At 44.5% G+C, this 17,690-nt stretch overlaps 1 long non-coding RNA gene across 1 annotated transcript; it reads left to right on the forward strand.

The window, feature by feature from the left end:
* Window positions 1-14,981: 14,981 nt before the first annotated feature.
* LOC134481186 (uncharacterized) lies at window positions 14,982-17,421 on the forward strand. The gene is made up of 2 exons (XR_010056518.1): window positions 14,982-15,758; window positions 17,137-17,421. It is a non-coding gene; the product is annotated as an uncharacterized LOC134481186 (long non-coding RNA).
* The last annotated feature ends 269 nt before the right edge of the window (window positions 17,422-17,690 follow it).

Here is a 17,690-nt window from a genome sequence, read left to right on the forward strand (position 1 = left end):
CTGCCAATGTATCCTCCAGCACACAAATGCAGTCTTCAAAAAGCGTGATAATAACATTGCTATCAAAAAGGGAACCCCCTGGAAACACATTTAGAAACCCTCAGGATGCTGTATTCTGGATAAAAAGCCTAATTCCAGGGTTTTTTCATCAGAAAGTCTTTGGCTGATTTCCTTTCACACCCATGGAACGTCTCAAGGTCCGGTGTATCTTGCACTAATGAGATGCTAAGAGACAACACATTCTCCTGCATCTAATGAGTTGTTCTGGTCAGAAGGCTGGAGAGTAATTAGGATCACTATTAGAATGATTCAAAGAACAATAGCAATTAGAATAATGAGAAGAACAATAAAAGATGGTTTAATTTAGATGGGGATATTAAGAGTTGGAGGTTTAGTGTTTCGTCATTAAGCATTATTGTTTAGAAACTGTTCTGCTTATGCACAACAACTTTCAGGTATTGGAATTAAACACCACCACCAACAAAAAGAAAAAAAAAAGGTCAACAGAATGTGCTAGTGTCATTTAAAAGACATCCAATTAGCCCACAGTGCAGTGCACAGCTCCCATTGCTGCCACGGAAAGTCTGCTCAGCGTAATGGTGATTTTTTGGATGAGGGCATTAAGTTAAGTCATGTGCTTTTCCGTACCATTAAGAACATAATGGACATTGGCCTGGTATGGTGATTCACGCCTTTAAGGACAGGACTTGGGAGGCAGAGGCAGGCAGATTTCTGAGTTCATGGTCGCACTGGTCTACAGAGCCTACATAGCAGGTTGGGTATCAGGCCAGTCAGGGTTAAACAGACCCAATCTATAAACAGACAGGCAGATAGATAACTAAATTACAATGCGTAAGTTATCAGCACAGAAGAGGCTATTGATTTACATATATACACGTGCAATATTACATACATCAAGCTGTAAAAGATAGGTACTGGTTTGCCGGGAGCCAAGCACGCTCAGTCTCAGGAATTCTTCTCAGGAATGCTCTGCTCATTGTATGGCCCCTATCTCCAGGAAAATTAAGCCAGTTACAGCCTCCAGCCTTGGGACACCTAGCCAGTTGTCTGTGTATAACTGCAATTTATGGCTTAGGGCTATAGGAAAGGTGGTGGCAGTGATGGATTATCCTGGGTAACCTTCCTGCCTGCTTGTCTTCATAAGCCGCTGTGTTTTGAAATAAACTTTGAGAGCCTGATCAGAACACAGACTTGCTCTCCTTCTTTGCACCTCCTGTCCCCCATTCTTTCGCCCCCTCCCAGGTCCACTCTGAACCCCTGCTGGCTGGGGCACTGGTTCATGGTTTCAAACCCAGTCCAGCTCATTCTGCACTGTGAATGCACAGAATCTCTCACTCAGGGGCCATGGTGGGGAAGAGTTGCCTGAGTGGCTCAGTTCTAGGTTTCCTCTAAGCTGTCGTCTCCTCAAAAGGTATTATATTTACATGGAGATATGAAAGATCCAAAGAAGTGGTGTGGCTCTGGGTCAGTCTCAGAAGGGTGATGCTTTTGGAGGGAACTTAAAAGTGTGTATCTGTTCAAACTATCCCAGGAAGAAAACACAACCAGTTAGTATTTGGAACTGTGACTTGCCCCTGAGCTGTACCAGTGATTTGGGGATAAACTCACTCAGACTTCTGAAAAGTCTGAGGCTAAGCAACAGTAGACTCCGGAAAGGTGTTTTTGTTGTTGTTTTGTTTTGTTTTTCTTTGGTGTGTGTGTGTGTGTGTGTGTGTGTGTGTGTGTGTGTGTGTGTGTGTGACTGTGAATGTGTGCATGCATGTAATATACACATAGGCGCATGTATTTGTTGCAGGATATATGATCATGCTGTTATCCCCAAAATTGTGCTATTTACTGAAAAACAAAAACAAAAACAAAACAAAACAAAACAAAAAAAAAACCATGTTTCTAGTTGTGGTGTGGCTTAGCCCTTATCACACACCTTTAATCCCAAACAGTGATGATAAAGTTAGTTTGTAGAAGGAAGCACCCCTGTTTGAAAGTGATGTCTAGTTGAGTGACAGACAAAGCGACGAATCAGGGAAAGATCTGACAGAATAGGCTATGCCCAACTCTCAGGAGAGCAAAGAAGAAAGGGAAGCTACTTGAGGGGCAGTGCAGAGAGAGAGAGGAAGGAGGCAGTTTTTACTGAGACAGTTGCAGAGAGAGAGAGAAAGAGAGAGAGAGAGAGAGAGAGAGAGAGAGAGAGAGAGAGAGAGAGAACAAGAACAAACTAGACACGGTGTGGACAGAATGAGAGAATGAGAAGGGGCCAGAGGATTAGAACAGATTGCCAAAGTTAGTATGAGGCCAAGCAGGGCTATTCAGTCAGAGGCTGAGAGAAAAACTAGACTGAATCAGTCAGCTGGGAGAGGAGTTTGAGACAGAACAGCTGAGTTGAGTTAGCCAGCCAGAACTCAGAAAGAACAACAACAAAAAAGGGTGTGCTAATTCAGCAGTACGTCTCAGAGGCTGAAAACATTCTAGGCCTAGATAAAATTGTACGGAGGCTACCAGCTTTTAGGACTAGGCCTAGGTTAGCAGATTGAGGCAATATGCCTTGAAGACAATTACAACAGGAGAATAAAAAGTATTTTTACAGTCTATATGTGCATGTATACAAGATACGCACTTGGACATGGCCAATCGTTTCCACCTCGTGGCCTGCACCCTTGCTGACTTCCTCCTCAGGATGTTGATCCTTGTCTTCTCTTACTGAGCTCTCAAACATCATTTCCTCTCCTCACTGTCTCTAATTAAGTTGCTTCTGTCTCATTTCCACCACTCTCCCTCGTTTAATCTCCTTTTCTGCATTTCTCACCGATAGCGGTCAGTGAAAGGCCTCAATTGAGCTTTCAAAGGCCAGATTTGTTTCTTGGTATGAACCCCTTTAGGTCAGCTGCAGGGCGCTGGCTGACTCCTGTCCCAATTCTGGTGGCTGCAGGAAGAGAAATCACTCTCTCATAAACCTGGCTGGACTGTTGGAGAAAGAGGGGGAGGCCTAGAGGTTCTCTCCTGGAATGTCAAATGAACTGACTGGAAGAAAAAGGCAGCAAAGTTGTCTATAGTGAGCTGAATGGAATGAGCATCTGGCTCTATTCAACCAGACATGGGCCAGCACAGCCATTCCATCCCCTCAGACACTGGCAAACTGGAACTGTTGAGGAGAGAGCTTTGAAACCTTCCGTGTTCCATTACTCCTGTAATTTTTGTTTGCTTGCTGATTGTACAATCTCCCTGCTCTAGAAATAAGCTTAGGGCAAGCAGGAGGCCTGGCTTGTTTGTTACCCTTGTCTTTGCATGGGTAAGAACAGCCTGGAGCACAGTATCTGACAGACACATAGATGGTATGTTTCAGTGTGACGAATTTTCAAGGCTTGCAGACCCAGACAAAGAGTGCAAATGTGGATTATTCTTCAGATCAAAGGATGTCTACCTGTTTCTGTGTGCTTTCTCTCTCTCTCTCTCTTTTTTTTTTTTAGGGGGTGGGGTCCGCCTCATGTACATAGCCCTGGGTAGACCAGGCTAGGCTGGAGCTCATAAAGATCCTCCTGCCTCTGCCTCTGCTTCTGGAATGCTGGAATCAGAGGCATGTACCACTGTGTCTTTGATCTCATTCCCTGAATCCCCTGGAGGCTGGAGTCTCATACTGTCCCGAGCTATTCGGCAAGGGGCTGGAAACCAAGTTTACCCTCCTCTGCAAGAGCCATGCAGCCCTCTAACCACTGAACCATCTCTCTAGCCCTGGATGAAGCAATTTTCAAAGGAATTGACTTTGCTCAGACTTGTCTTATGGGTTCAGAGCTGAGGTTGCAAATCCATATTTGTTAGGATATTGAAATCCTGCCAGGTGATACGTTGTATGCTTTGGGCCCTTCTTGGTGACAGAGAGAGTAAAGGTGCCAATGATCATTTTCTCACGATGACCATCACTTCACCCCAGAGTCCCTCATTAGCGCAGGATGTCAAGAATCGACTTGCCTCAGATGTCCCCTCCATCCTGTCATTTCAGGTCAATTGGTGGCTTTTATCCTCCAAGCCGCTGGTGGGGTTTCATTGTTATCTGATCCTCATCTTTAATCCCTTGTTCTGTTTCTGTGCACCGCTCATTAGGCAAATTTGACAGGATTGTGCCTTCATCCTGCGGGGATCCAACTTCCCTTTCCAGAGGAAAGGCAGAGGAAGGGCAGGTCTAGCAGATTATATTTGCACATTAGACATGCACTGCTGCTACATAATGAGGGAAACAATTATATTCTTTAAAATAATAATAATAAGTAACATTTCTTATTAATATATCATATAACGTTAATTACATATTATATAACATATATTATATTATATATGCTACTCATATAATATATAACAATAAAACTATTGTTGTTGTAACAGGGTTTCTCTATGTAGCCCTGGCTGTCTTGGAACTTGTTTTGTGGACCAGACTGGTCTTGAAATTAGAGATCCTTTGCTTCTGCCTCCAAAGTCCTTGAATTACAGGTATGTGCCACCACACCTGGCTCTATTTTTTTTTTATTTTAATTATGTGCATCTGTGTGTATGTATTATTTATACACATGTGAGTGCAGTACCCATGGAGGCCAGAAGAGGGCGTTAGGTCCTCTGGAGCTAGTGTTATAAGCAATTGTGAGCCACCCCCTGTGAATGCTGGGAACTGGATGTAGATCCTCAGCAAGAACAGTGCTAGCCCTTAATTGCTGAGCCATCCCTCTAGCCCTTTTCTAGACATTACTTTTAAACACAGCTTACCATTTTCTCATGCACACATCTGCCTTATACTTGCTTAGCCAGACAAGATAATTTCATAATCTGTTCATTGTAGACATGCTCATGTTTCTGTGAGTCGTTTCAAGAGAGCTGGAGTAGATGTAACTGGGACAAAAGAAGCTATGGTACCACATATTCATGATCCTCTCAACTGCAGTTGACTTAAGACCAAATTACTGTAGGATAACTAACCTTTGATGGAGTTTGGGAGGCCGTGTAATTAATACATTGGACTGAGTAGGCGACCAGGATGGATCACTGGATTTGATTAATTTCAGTATACATACCTGAAAGAAAGCATTCACACACTTGGGAATTCAGGAGGGTGTACAATGATTCTCCACTGGATTTTTGGTTAACCAAGAGGCATATAATAAATGCCAGGTAACTGAGAGTTGAATCATCTGACTTCACTGCAGTGCCTTTTTGACATGCCATAGATGCCTGGGCTTCTCTTAATTAAGGGGAATCCTTAATTGGGCTTCTGTTAACAGGTCCTAGAATGCTTCCCACTGTGGGATCTAGAGAGAGATGTATAAAGCCTTTAGTCAAAGTGGGTATTTGGGGATTTCTCCTGGCTAAGGCTTCATTTTGCTTTCCTTTGATCCTCTTCTTTTTCCTTTGCTTGTCTGAGGTTGAAATATAGGTATTCTGAGGTTCTGAGAGCATTAGCTGTCAGTGACCTACAGGTGCAATTTTTGCCTTCTCAGTGAGAGCTGCTGGTCAAGGCTGAGCTGAGGTTTGCAGAAAACTGTGCCTATCTTCCTTGTGTGTCAAGTTCACTGCACATAGAGCTACCTCAAAGACTTAAGACACCTGATTCTGCAGCCTATTAGATGAACATTTCCCCAAAGAGCATCAAAATGTAACACACACACACACACACACACACACACACAGCTCTGGAGCCATACACAAGTAAGTCCTTATATGCTCCTATAAGTGTGACTGCATCTGCTCAGGCCTCTCCTTGGTCACAGGTCATAAATGCTGCTCTCTGCTGTCCTGCTGGACCTGCAGAAAAATCACCCTTGCTGACTGCCACGGCAAGATGTAACTATGACTGATTATACCCTCTCTCTCCATTCCTTTGCCCCTGAGGATCAACATGTCCTCCAAGATCTCCCATCTTCTAGAACATTGGTTCTCAACCTCCCTAAGGCTGCCATTCTTTAATATAGTTCCTCATGTTGTGGTGACCGACCCCCCCCCAACCATAAAATTATTTCGTTGCTACTTCATAACTGTAATTTTGCCACGGTAGCAAATAGTAATGAAAATATCTGTTTTCTGATAATCTTAGGTGACCCCCATGAAAGGGTCATTAGATTCCCCAAGGGGTCACGACCCATAGGTTGAGAAGCTCTGTTCTAGAGGCAGCTAAGATGACAAAGTATATATCATACAAAAGGAATACATGTTTATTGGCATCACCCTTGTTCGGCTCATGTTTGGGCAACCATGTTGGAAATCCTTTATGTGTGTAGTTCCTGACATTAGTAGAAGACACAATCTCGCAGCGAGCTTCTAGTCCCTCTGGCTCTTACAATCTCTCCACTCCTTCTTTCATGATGTTCCCTGAGCCTTATGGTCAGGTGTTGGGACTGAGATCCAAAACTCTGCATCATGGTCTTCTGAAATGGTCTCTGTCTGTTGCAAAGAGAAGTTTCCTTGATGAAGTGTGAGGACTACACTTACCTGTGGGTGTAGGGACACATAATTGGAACGCAGCTAGAAATGCTGGTTTAGTGAAGTGGAAGTGGTAGGTTCTCCTCTAAGTTCCACAACCTCACAAGCTCTGGGTAGCAGCTAACATAGATGGGATTTCGCTCATGAGGTCTCAACCCTACACAAATCACTACAGGCAACTGAGAAACATTGAGACAAGGGGAAATAGTCTTCCCCAGGGAAGAGCATTCTAATTGGCTATACAATTCCAAATTGTACACACACACAAACACACACACACACACACATGCACACACACACGCACGTACGCATGCGCACAGACACACACACACATGTAACAGTAATTAATAAAAAAAGAGAGAGACCATGAGTTTGAAAGAGAACAAAAAAGAGTACTTGGAAATGTTTGGAGGGAGGAATGGGAAGGGTGTAATAATTAAAAAAAGAGAAACAAGGGAGAACCTGCTGGCTCACGGTTTTTGCATGCATAGAACAATTGCAGGCGCCATAGGAATAGATCATGCTGAATGAGTGAGAATCTCAAGCTGAAGAGGAAGAAATGCTTTTCTTGCTCTCTGATACATTTCATTTATAAATACTGAGATGTGCTATTCATTCCAAAGAGAACATATTCTTTAAAAAAACTGCTCACAAAGTTCCCATGTGCATCCTTAGACAAACACACAGACTGGTGAATGCTCTCCCTGCATTTGCACCCTAGGGCTTGTAGGCAGAGTTCAAAAGATCAAAAAAAAAAAAAAAAGTCTATGTATATTATCAGCATGTAAATTCATCCCACATGAGAATGTCTAACTTAAGAAATTAGATATAAAAGTATTTAGGAAGTCATTTTGCATAAGAAGTGGTTTTTTTTTCTTCAAGAATAATTATAGGATCAAAAAAGCGCAACTCCTGTGATAGCTTGAATGAAAAATGTCCCCCACAGGTTCAGGTGTTTGAACACTTGGTCTTCAGCAGATGGCGCTGTTTGAGAAGATTGTAGAACCTTTAGGCGATGAAGCCTTGCTGGAGGAAGTACATTACTCGGGGGCGGGATTTGAGGGTTCATAGCCTATCTTACTTCCTGTTCTCTCTCTAATTCAGGCTTGTGGTTGAAGATGTGAGCTCTTAGCTTCCTATTCTAGCTGCCCGTTGTCATGCTTCTCCACCATGACGGACTTAAGTCTGGAAACTTAAGCCAAAACAAACTCTTCCCTCTGTGAGTTGCCTTTGCTGATGGCGTTTTGTCGTGGCAACAAAAAAGTAACTGATGCAAGCTTAAAAGTTGCAGATAGGGAAGCAAGATAATTCTGAACCATCACTTTCTGGAAGGCGAGCTCTTGTCATAAAGATACAGCCTTTGCCAAAGCTGTCTCTAGGCTTATCGCAGTGAGTCCGTAAAATCTACTAAAGCTTCCAGGAGGGCAAAATTGCTAATGTGAGAATTTGCCATTGATTTGGCAGCCGAGGAATTGCTCATTATCAGTGCTTATTATATCCACCTCTGGGAAAGTGCTGGCTAAGCAAGAGTGAGGTCCTCATACCAGGAATAAAGGAGATTTTACTTGAAAAGTGCTCAGAGATGTTACTATTCAGGAGGAAGGCAGTGGGTGAGCTTGCTTGCTAGGTGCTCATTAAAGAATCAGAGGGGGGATTTCCTAGAACCTTTCTGCTGGGGGGAAACATATTTGAGATCCATTAACTCAGCAAAATCGGCCAAATGGGAAATCTGTGGCTCCCGACTTTCAATCAAGAACATATACAAGATTACAGAAGAGTATTGGAAATGATAAATGCCTATCTACTCAATGTTTTACTCTATATTTGGATGTATTGTATTGGATATTTTAGGAGGGAAATTTACCAACATAACTGGAGGTCATGCGTGTTCCTTCTTGGTTCTTTTCTTTTTTGTTCTACAAGGTAGTGACTAACTTTCCCCCTCAATTTGACTATTATGGATTCACTGTATTGCTGATACATACCATGACAAGAACAACTTAAAGGAGGGGAAGGTTTGTTTTGGGATACAGTTAGTAGCCCAAAGTTGAGAGAATTCAGCACAGGAATTCAAGTAAGGAGAAATGTTCCTTGTAGGCTCACTCACAGGTTCATGCTGGGGCTAGCTCTTTTACTCAGCACAATGACAACCTGCCTAAGGAATGTGCTACCCATGGTGGGCAGCACCCTCAATTGCCGTGGTTCTGCGTGATTTTCCTCAGAAAACATTTTCGTGTTTTCTCTGGGTTTTTGATTTGGGGGAGTTTCCCTTGTTAAGTCTTTGAGTCAGTAACCTAGCATGAAATGTATAATTTGAGGTCATCTCAAACACATAGCTTGTGTTTTAGAAACACGTCACCAATTTAAGTTCTGTTTATTCTGACTACATCTATTGTTTACACTGCATTTTTTATATATAGTATTACCACGATTAAAGTTAAATCTATGATAGTATTTCAAGTTATCTGTGACCTCTGGTTTTTATTAACTTGTTTTTATTTTTTATTTACCTTCTTTTTCGTTCCTTTTTCCTTTTACTTCTTTTTCTTTATTTTTCATTCTTCCTTTCTTCCTTTTTTCTTTTCTTTCTTTGACAAAGTCTTACAACTTAGGCACAATATCCTCCTTGAACTTGAAGCGATCGTTCTGCTTAAGCCTCCTGCATTCTGGTATTACCAGCACGTGCCATTCATTATGCATAGCTGTTGGTTTTAATTGATTGATTTTTTTTCTACTTGTTTTGGTTCAAAGTTTTATTATTCTTTGAAGGCCTAGAAGTTACAGATTGGATATCAGATGTACATTTTTACTTGTTAGAGTTTTTAAAAATAATTTTAATCAATGTACTTCAAGTTTATATATCTCATTGTTTTGCTTGGAAATTATTTGCCCCTTTTGGTATTTTTAATAATTTTTAAAAGAGAGATTACAGTGGATTAAGAGCTTGACTTCTTTTTTTCTACCAATGAGGCCAAATACATTGGGTATTCTAAGTAATTGTGGCAGAAGAAGGTGGTCTTCTGAGCCAGGCTGTGTGAACTGGCCTGTGTGTGTAACTTCTCACTTCAGTGTGGGCAGCAAGCATGATTCTCCTGTGTCTCAAAGAATATGGCAAATGAAGAGAGATGGTGCCCGCATGATCACATTATCTTATAAAACAGAAGTGGAGGGTTGTTCAGGTATAATTGCAAACCTCTAAGCATGCTCTATAACTTAATCAAAACAGACTGGTCTTGACCTATGCAGAGGTCCCTTGAAATGAGTGTCAAGAGGCCATGCTCTCAAACAGGCAGGTCTTCTGCCGAATTGCTATAACTGTTGCAGCAGCAATGAGGGGTGAACTCTAATAGGAGCTTGGGGAAGCTAACAAGGAGCCTCTTCCCAACCTGTGGTTTCAAAAGGACCCACAGTCCAGCCAGCATCATGAGCTCAGCCTTAGCAGATCCGGAGTCTGGGGTCTGTCAGCCACAGAGACAAAGGGGAACAAAGAAGGTGCCCTACATGGCTCTGTTGTTTTGAGTGTAGGATGGCTCCACTGGCTTCTGTGTCTGAATGCTTGGTCTCCAGCTGGCTGTGCTGGTTTAGGTTATAGAACCTTTGGGGCTAGAGATGGAGGGTAAAGGTTAGGGCTAGAGATGGAGGATGGAGGTGAGTTAAAGGGAAGAGTTTATAGAGCAGCTCTGCTCTCTCAGCCTGAGAGTTCTGCTTCCTGCCTTCTATACCTTCTAATGCGATGTCTGCTGCAAGTCCTCATCAACACAGATCCCACAAGCCACCCAGACCACTCTCCTTTCACTGCCATGATGGACTACTAGCAAAGTGATCCCTTCTTTCAGTTCCTCTTGTCAGACAGTCTGTCACAGCAACAAGAAAGTAACAGGCGTGTCTTTGGAATGGGGTATAATGGAGCCGCAAGGAAGGAGAAATCATGTTGTCTGGATAAGGGATGAAATGGAATAAGTCAGATGTGGGAGGAGAATGACTGCGTATTTTCTCTCGAACGTGGAACTCAAATATTGAGCTAAAGATAGAAGAGTGCCTATTAGGGAGAGGGTGCAAGTTAAGATGGAGGGGGGTTGGGGTTGGGGTTGGGGTTGGGGATTTAGCTCAGTGGTAGAGCACTTGCCTAGCAAGTGCAAGGCCCTGGGTTCGGTCCCCAGCTCCGAAAAAAAGAATAATAAAAAAAAGATAATAAAATAATATATGCCACAGTGACTTCTACAATTGGATGATAACCATCAGTTTAAAAATACAACACATGTGGGTGTTTTATACTGTGTGTGGTTATGTGGCATAAAGCAATTGAGAATTCATTAGATTCCCCCATCAGATGGTGGCTTCAGTGGGGCCTCAGGCCCAAGTGAGTTTCTCTCCTCTTACTCTCCAGACATCCCTGTCTGTCATTGGCCAGTTCTTTTTGCCCCCTGCTTGTCTATAGAACCCACCTCCTGTATTGCACTCCAGCACTCCAGGCCATTCCTGCACCGTGTTCTTTTCTGTCTTGTTCTTTTGAGCCAGATCCCCAGTTTCTCTAGGTATTTTCACCTCACTCTCACTGGCTCTACATCCTGCTGGGCCCTTGTTCCCAGTCTGTGCTTAGAAATCCTCTCAGAAAGAATGCTGGGAATTCAGTCCACCCCAGCATGACATAAACCACACTGGTACCCTCTGGCTGTGTACAAATGTTCACTTGAGTTCAGAGTTCTCAACTTCATTGTTACTAATCTTTGGAGCAACCCCCCCCCAAAAAAAAAACCCATCACGGCAGTCCACACCCAGGGTGACACCCAAATGTGACTCTAGACATTGTAACTTTCTGCTTGGTGGCCAAATTGCTGTCATTTGAGAATTAATGTTCTAATCGGAGGCGGAGACAGAGTGTATACACGTATATTTACCGGCCAGACATGAGAAGGTAGCTCCAGGCTCAATTAACATTTGGCTTCTTGTTTCCCAGAAGGAAAATTACATCCCTGGAACGTTGCAGTATCCTGCTAGGAAATTGAATCCGTCCGATCAATTAAACCAACGTGAACTGAATTCCTACGGTTTGTAATCGGGCAGAGGGCCAGCCGCTTCTGTCGGAGGAGGAAGCTGGGTATGACTTGGTCCGCATGGAGTTTTTTTCAATGGTTACCTTAATGATGATCGACTTTGAGGGAGGCAAATGTGAGTTGGTTGGGGCGCCTCAGTCAGGAGGTGGGATTACGTGTGTGGGGAAGCAATTAAGAGGAGGGTTGTAGAGGTCTCATTCTCAATGGGTTTAGGTTAAGGATTAGATTACAAACCAGAGAATGAAAAGGATTTGGACTATGCACAGTGCAACGAGTAACAAGAGTTTGAAGCACAAATTGTGTGTGTGTGTGTGTGTGTGTGTGTGTGTGTGTGCGCGCGCGCGAGCGCGAGTATGCGCACGCCTTGTGGATTGTGTCACAAACTGTCACACCATGTCCCTTAAACATTCACAGTGAACAATGTCATGTAACACTGTAGTGAAATGGGTCGGTTTACAGTTTGCCTTCCATAGGACACAAGGCTATATGAAGATGCTTTGGGAGACCCCAGGTTAAAGGTCATCAGCGCGGCAGGGCTCCCTGCTGTGAGTTCCACAGAGTAGCAGTGTCCTGGTGAAGTAATGCCATCGTCGAGGTGCAGGGGTGTGATGTTCTAAGGCTGACTCGTGGGCTAAAGTCTCTTTGAGGTAAAAACCCAACCATGAAAACCTGTTCCTGAGGGTGGGGGCTGAGGCACAGGCCGACACACTGCCCCTCAGTGCCCCCCCAGCATCCGAAAGTGACCATCACTCACCAGCAGCAGATGAGGGAGCTGGGTGGAAAGCCTGAAAGCCTTGCGGCCACACGCCCTCTAGTTAGAGACTCACATTACCAGAACCATCCAGATGCCAAGAGCGACAGGATCCCTTGCCCATTCAGTGTCAACACTGGACAATCACCGTGGGTAAAGCAAGGCTTCTTTCTCTAGTACTTATTGAATTCTCCCTTCTTTCCCTCCCTCCTGCCGCCCTCTCTCCCTCCCCCTTCCTCCTTCCCTCCCTCCTTTCCTCTATCCCCTCCTTTCTTCCCTTCTCCATATTGCCTCCCTCCCAGCTTGCTCTTTGGCAGCCCATGCCCGGTTGCTATTGTTGCTATTGATGAATGCTAAATGCACATGCAACTCCACGACTCTGTAGGAGTCCATGGCCCTGTGCAGTATAAATAATTTCAAATCAAGGCAAAGCGGATCAATTTAAAACAGTCTAAAAGCCATGGCTGTAATCAAACCCCCTCTTCTTCTGCCTAATGGGGACAAAGTTTCCAGAAGTCAGGTGACTTACTCGGGGGAGGGAGGGTCATGGCAAGCTAATGACAGAGACAGGAGGACCAGACAGACCTCACACACGCTGCCAGATGGTCTTGCCTGCCTTCCCCCAACCGTCATTGACATTCATGCTATACTGCTGCGAGTATCCAGTAATTTCTGTTCGGGGATTTGGGTTTTATGAAGCCACCGTTCAGTGTTTATGTGGCTTTTGGTCAGCACTAATGTCAGTGTTCAAGGAACAAAGGTATCCTAAGGTCCAGAAGGAGTCCAGGTCCTGGGCAGCCTGTCCACTCTTACTTCCAGGAGTTTCTCTGGTGACCTTCAGGCTGTTCTGAAAACCATTGGCTCAACCATCCTACTGCGATGTCCTCTCAGAGAGATAGCTCCCTCATGCTCTCTCTGTCCTCCCTCTAGCTCCTCTGCTCTCCCCTCTCCCCGCCCTTGTCTTTGATTCCTCTCTGTCTCTCCCTTCTCCTCTTCCTTTTTTCTCCCATCTGCCCATCTCTTCTTTTCTCTATTTCCTCTTTGTACTTTCTCTCCATCTCTCTTTCCTTTACCCCCTGTTCTCTTTCTTTTTCTTTCTCTTTCCATCTCTTCTCTCTCTACTCCCCTTTTTCTACCACTTCCTTCCTCTTTCTCTCTTTCTCTCCTCTCTCTTCCCTTCCCAGTTATCTATCCTTTTCACTGAGAACTGGTCACCTAGTCACCTAAGCACCTTTATCTGGAATGTTCTGAAGTTCTAAATTCCAGAGGGAAGAGAGCTATGCAGAGCAGCCTCTGACACTCTGCAAGTATATTCTTAAAACAGATAGAGCTTAGCAACCTAGTGTGTCTGGAACTCACCTGAGAGGTTCACAGACACCAACCAATGCTCAGGATTTCTGACAAGAGCATCATTCTACAGGCCACCGTTAAAACATCAGCAGATGCTCACCTCAGAGTGTAGTGACTGGAGGGGGTACATTGGGTTGGGGTATGGTGAATGGAAAATGGGGTTGACTGAAGATCATAATGACAGATCCCCTCTGTCCTGAAGGGGAATAGGCATCAAAGGGTTCTGTCCTTAACCATGTGTTGAGGTTTGCCCTGAAGTTATCTGTATATGTTAATTCCACTGCCCCAAGGACAGCTACCTAGTCACTACTCAGAAGTCACCAAAACCACCTCCCCATTGAATTTGTAAAGTACAGGTGAGAGCCAGGTATGGGATAGAAGGAAGCCTGTCATTGGAGGAGAAGGAAGGATGGGTGGAAGAGAAGTTTGAAGGAGGAGGAGGAGACTAGGGGAGAGAGAGGAGAGGGTGAGAAGCCATGGCAGGTGATGTTAAGATTCTGCTCTGTGTATTTACAGGTTGTTATCAATGTTCCTAAGGGATGGATGGTACCGGGCTTTGTATGTTTAAGTGGGCAATTATATCTTATCAATTGGATCTAAGATTATTGTGTTGTGTGTTCTTTTATGTGAGGGTTTGAGTGTAGGAAAGTGTGCGGTTGGGATGTGTTTCCAAGATATCTAGCAGATATCTTGGGACACCACAGTGCGGACCTAGTGGGATAAAAAACAACTACTCTTCTTTATTTTTATATTTTTACAACAACAACCTTGTACAGCTGCAGAGCATAGGTTGGGGGTGTAGAAGGCAGATAGCTATTCAGGGTGCCACTAATGATGGGATTCTCCTGCTTTACCAAGGAAGAACAGAGCAACACACCAACTCCAGACATTCTGCTGCTTTGGGGGCTTTTAAGTTAAACAGTAATGCATGTCTTTTAGAGAAAATGACTCCTCCGATTAAATCTTACTGTAGACATGACCTGGGAAATGAGATGCCCCGCTGAAACTCTCCCAAACGAGGTGATCACTCTGTGACCTTTCGGTCAGTCTTTGTTGGCATTGTCCCCATGGCCAAAGTGAGAAATCAGCTCTGCAAAAACTGTGTCACCAGCTTTTCTTTTCATGGGTGTCTTATGCAAAGCAGCACAAAGCTCTTTATAACCAGATTTCCAGGCATCACAGGATGCTCAGGCTTAAAACAAAGAAAATACAGTTTAGTTGAGTTTTGCTTATCCACTTTCCATAAGGGCTCCTGGGAAGCCATTCAGGGCCTGCCCTGCGAATCTCTTTTCATTTGTGGTGTTGCCGAGTGGCTCCTGGGGACCTCTTGCCTTTTATCACCTGCATCTGTCCACATCATCTCCATATCAGGTCCAAGTGCTACACTTGGGGAAAATGGTTTCACTGAAGTGTGTGAGGACTCGGTGCTGGGGCCAGAGGCTCTAGAGGCCCAGGAACCAGCCCTTTCCCAGGTGGCACTGCCCTGCCCTGCCCTGAGAGTCCCCAGGTAGCCTGAGAATTGGCAAAGTTTAAGATGCAGATGGACTAAAAGGGAATCTTGTGGGGAACTGACCAGCCGAAGCTGGACAGGTTCCCAGCATGCATTAAGCTGCCTGTGTATCTGCCCTATTGTCCTGTCAGGGATGACACTACTTTAGGCTTGGCTAAAGCTCCACTCATGATGATGGTTAAGGGCAAATCTGAGAAAGTTCTAGAAGCGGTGGTGCATTTTTGTGAGGTGCATTTTTGTGAGGAGGGGGTGTCATAAAAGCAGGATAATGCCTACTGAGTTGTAGACCCACCCTAACACCCTCGCAAGTTATCCACATGGGCCACCCAGGATGACCTTTGACTTACAGGGAATCTAATTCTCAGAAGACACCTCATGGTCTCCCTGGAGTGTGAGAACTGAGAGGTGTAAGAAACTCAATCTAAGAATGTTCCCCATTTCCCGTCCTGTTTGGCTGCAAAATCTTCCGCCACAGGTCTGTAGATGCCTGTAGTACCTGTCCCTCAGTCCATGTGGTTGTTCTGTCTTCTTGTTTCTCAGTGACATCCTATTTGGTATGATGGGCAAGGACCAGGATGAACTGGTCTCTCTGGCGACCAGTCCTTTCTCCACCCAGGTAGGTTTTAAAAACATGTCTGGGGGTTGGGGATTTAGCTCAGTGGTAGAGCGCTTGCCTAGCAAGCGTAAGGCCCTGGGTTAGGTCCCCAGCTCCGAAAAAAAGAATTAAAACAAACAAACAAACAAACAAACAAAAAACAACAACAAAAAAACCATGTCTGGACCTCAAAACGGCATAGTGTCAGCTGAGGGAGGTCTTTGTCCCATAGATGGCTTACCAGCATTATGTCCTTAATACCTTCTGTTATCTCAAATAGTAGTCTGTTCTGTGTATAATTTAATCTTACTGCTTTCACCTCAAGCATCAAGACTCTAGGCAATCTATACATAAGTATAGAAGGATGATTACTTTCTTTCTTATTTCAATGCGTGTGTGCTGTGCATGAGTGTCATGGCATGTATATGGATGCAGTGAGCCGTATTGGATTTGGGCCTAGCCGCTTTGTGACTGCATAGCTCAAGGTGGCTACTTGACTCTGGGCTGCATGGCCACAGAGGTTTAACCTTGAAATGACTGCCATACAGACTTGAGATTGTTGAACTAAGAGCCTCTCCCAGGAAGACCCTGGGAGCAAGGACAGGATGTTTCAGCCTGAGCAAAACACAGATGTCCCTGAGCGGATTCCTAAGAAGGGTTCGACCTTTTCAAAGAACAGGTCCCCGGAAGACTGTTGCCTCTTTGTTATAGGAGGATATCTTGCAGTGTAGTGATTCACCTTATATCCTTGGGCATTTCCCAAACTCCCCCACCCTAAGCTTCAGTTCCTGCTTCTATTCCTGCCTCAGAGCTTTAAATGCTGTACATTTCTCTCAATAAACGAGACCTTGACAACAGAATCTTGCTTGGTCTCCTTCTTCTCTTCACCCCCATTTTGGCCCACAGGTAGAAAGCCTCTTCAGGACCCTGAATGACTGGGTCCCCGCTGGCGGGGACATATGGACACACACATGTGTATGTGCATATGGAGGGCTGAAGTTGATGTTGGGAAGAATCTACAATTGCTTGTCCACCTTATTCATTTGAGGGAGGGTCTCTTAATCAAGCCCAGAGCTCACCTAATATGACCCACTCTCCCTCCACTAACCTGGGAAATCCCTCATCTCCATCTCCATCCAAGGTCGCAATGACAGACATGCTGCCATTTCCACTCAACAATATGATATAGGTTCTGGAGGATGTGGACACCGGTCCTCACATGGGAAGGGCAAGCATTGTGGAGCCATCTCCTCCAGTGGTGGCTCGAATGTGTTTTTAAATCACCATCTCTGGAATGATGAGGATTCTTGCTGCAATGTTTTTTACTATAACCTCTGCATCTCTGAGTCTCTGTCTTGCCTCTTCTTCTGGCTGGAAACACTCTTCCTTTATTTTCCAGGTGCTGCTGGCCCGTCTTGATCCAGGATTCTAGGAGACCTTCCCTACTCCCATGTCCTTCTCCTGCTAGCTCTCTTCCCACCCAAAACTCTGCCTCCATCCACCCATCATAGGATGCTTCACTGGTAGGCATTCTGCTGTCTTCACCTGAGCACATAAACACTTAATATTGGTCAAATTTAAATGTGAAAATATACAGCTTTTACAAATAATACGAGAAAACCATCTTCAGGAATTAAGTTAGGAAAGAAGTCTCAGATTGCAAACCAAAATAAACCAGCTGGACCTGGGCATTATTGAAACTAAAGCCTTTTAAGATCAATTAATAATAATTAAGAAAAGCATTTTTTATATGTGTGTCTGTGTAGATCTCTGTGGGTACTGCATATGAGTGCAATGCCCACAGAGGCCAGAAGAGGGCATCGGATCCCCTGGAGCTGGAGTTACAGGAGGTCGTGAGTCATCTGATGGGGGTGCTGGGAACTGAACCCTGGTCCTCTGAGGAGGATGGTGGTGGAATAGACCCATCAGAGCCAGTTCAGGAGAGACGGGGAC

The sequence above is a fragment of the Rattus norvegicus genome, chromosome 12 (genome assembly GCF_036323735.1).
Source record: "Rattus norvegicus strain BN/NHsdMcwi chromosome 12, GRCr8, whole genome shotgun sequence".
NCBI lineage: Eukaryota > Metazoa > Chordata > Mammalia > Rodentia > Muridae > Rattus > Rattus norvegicus.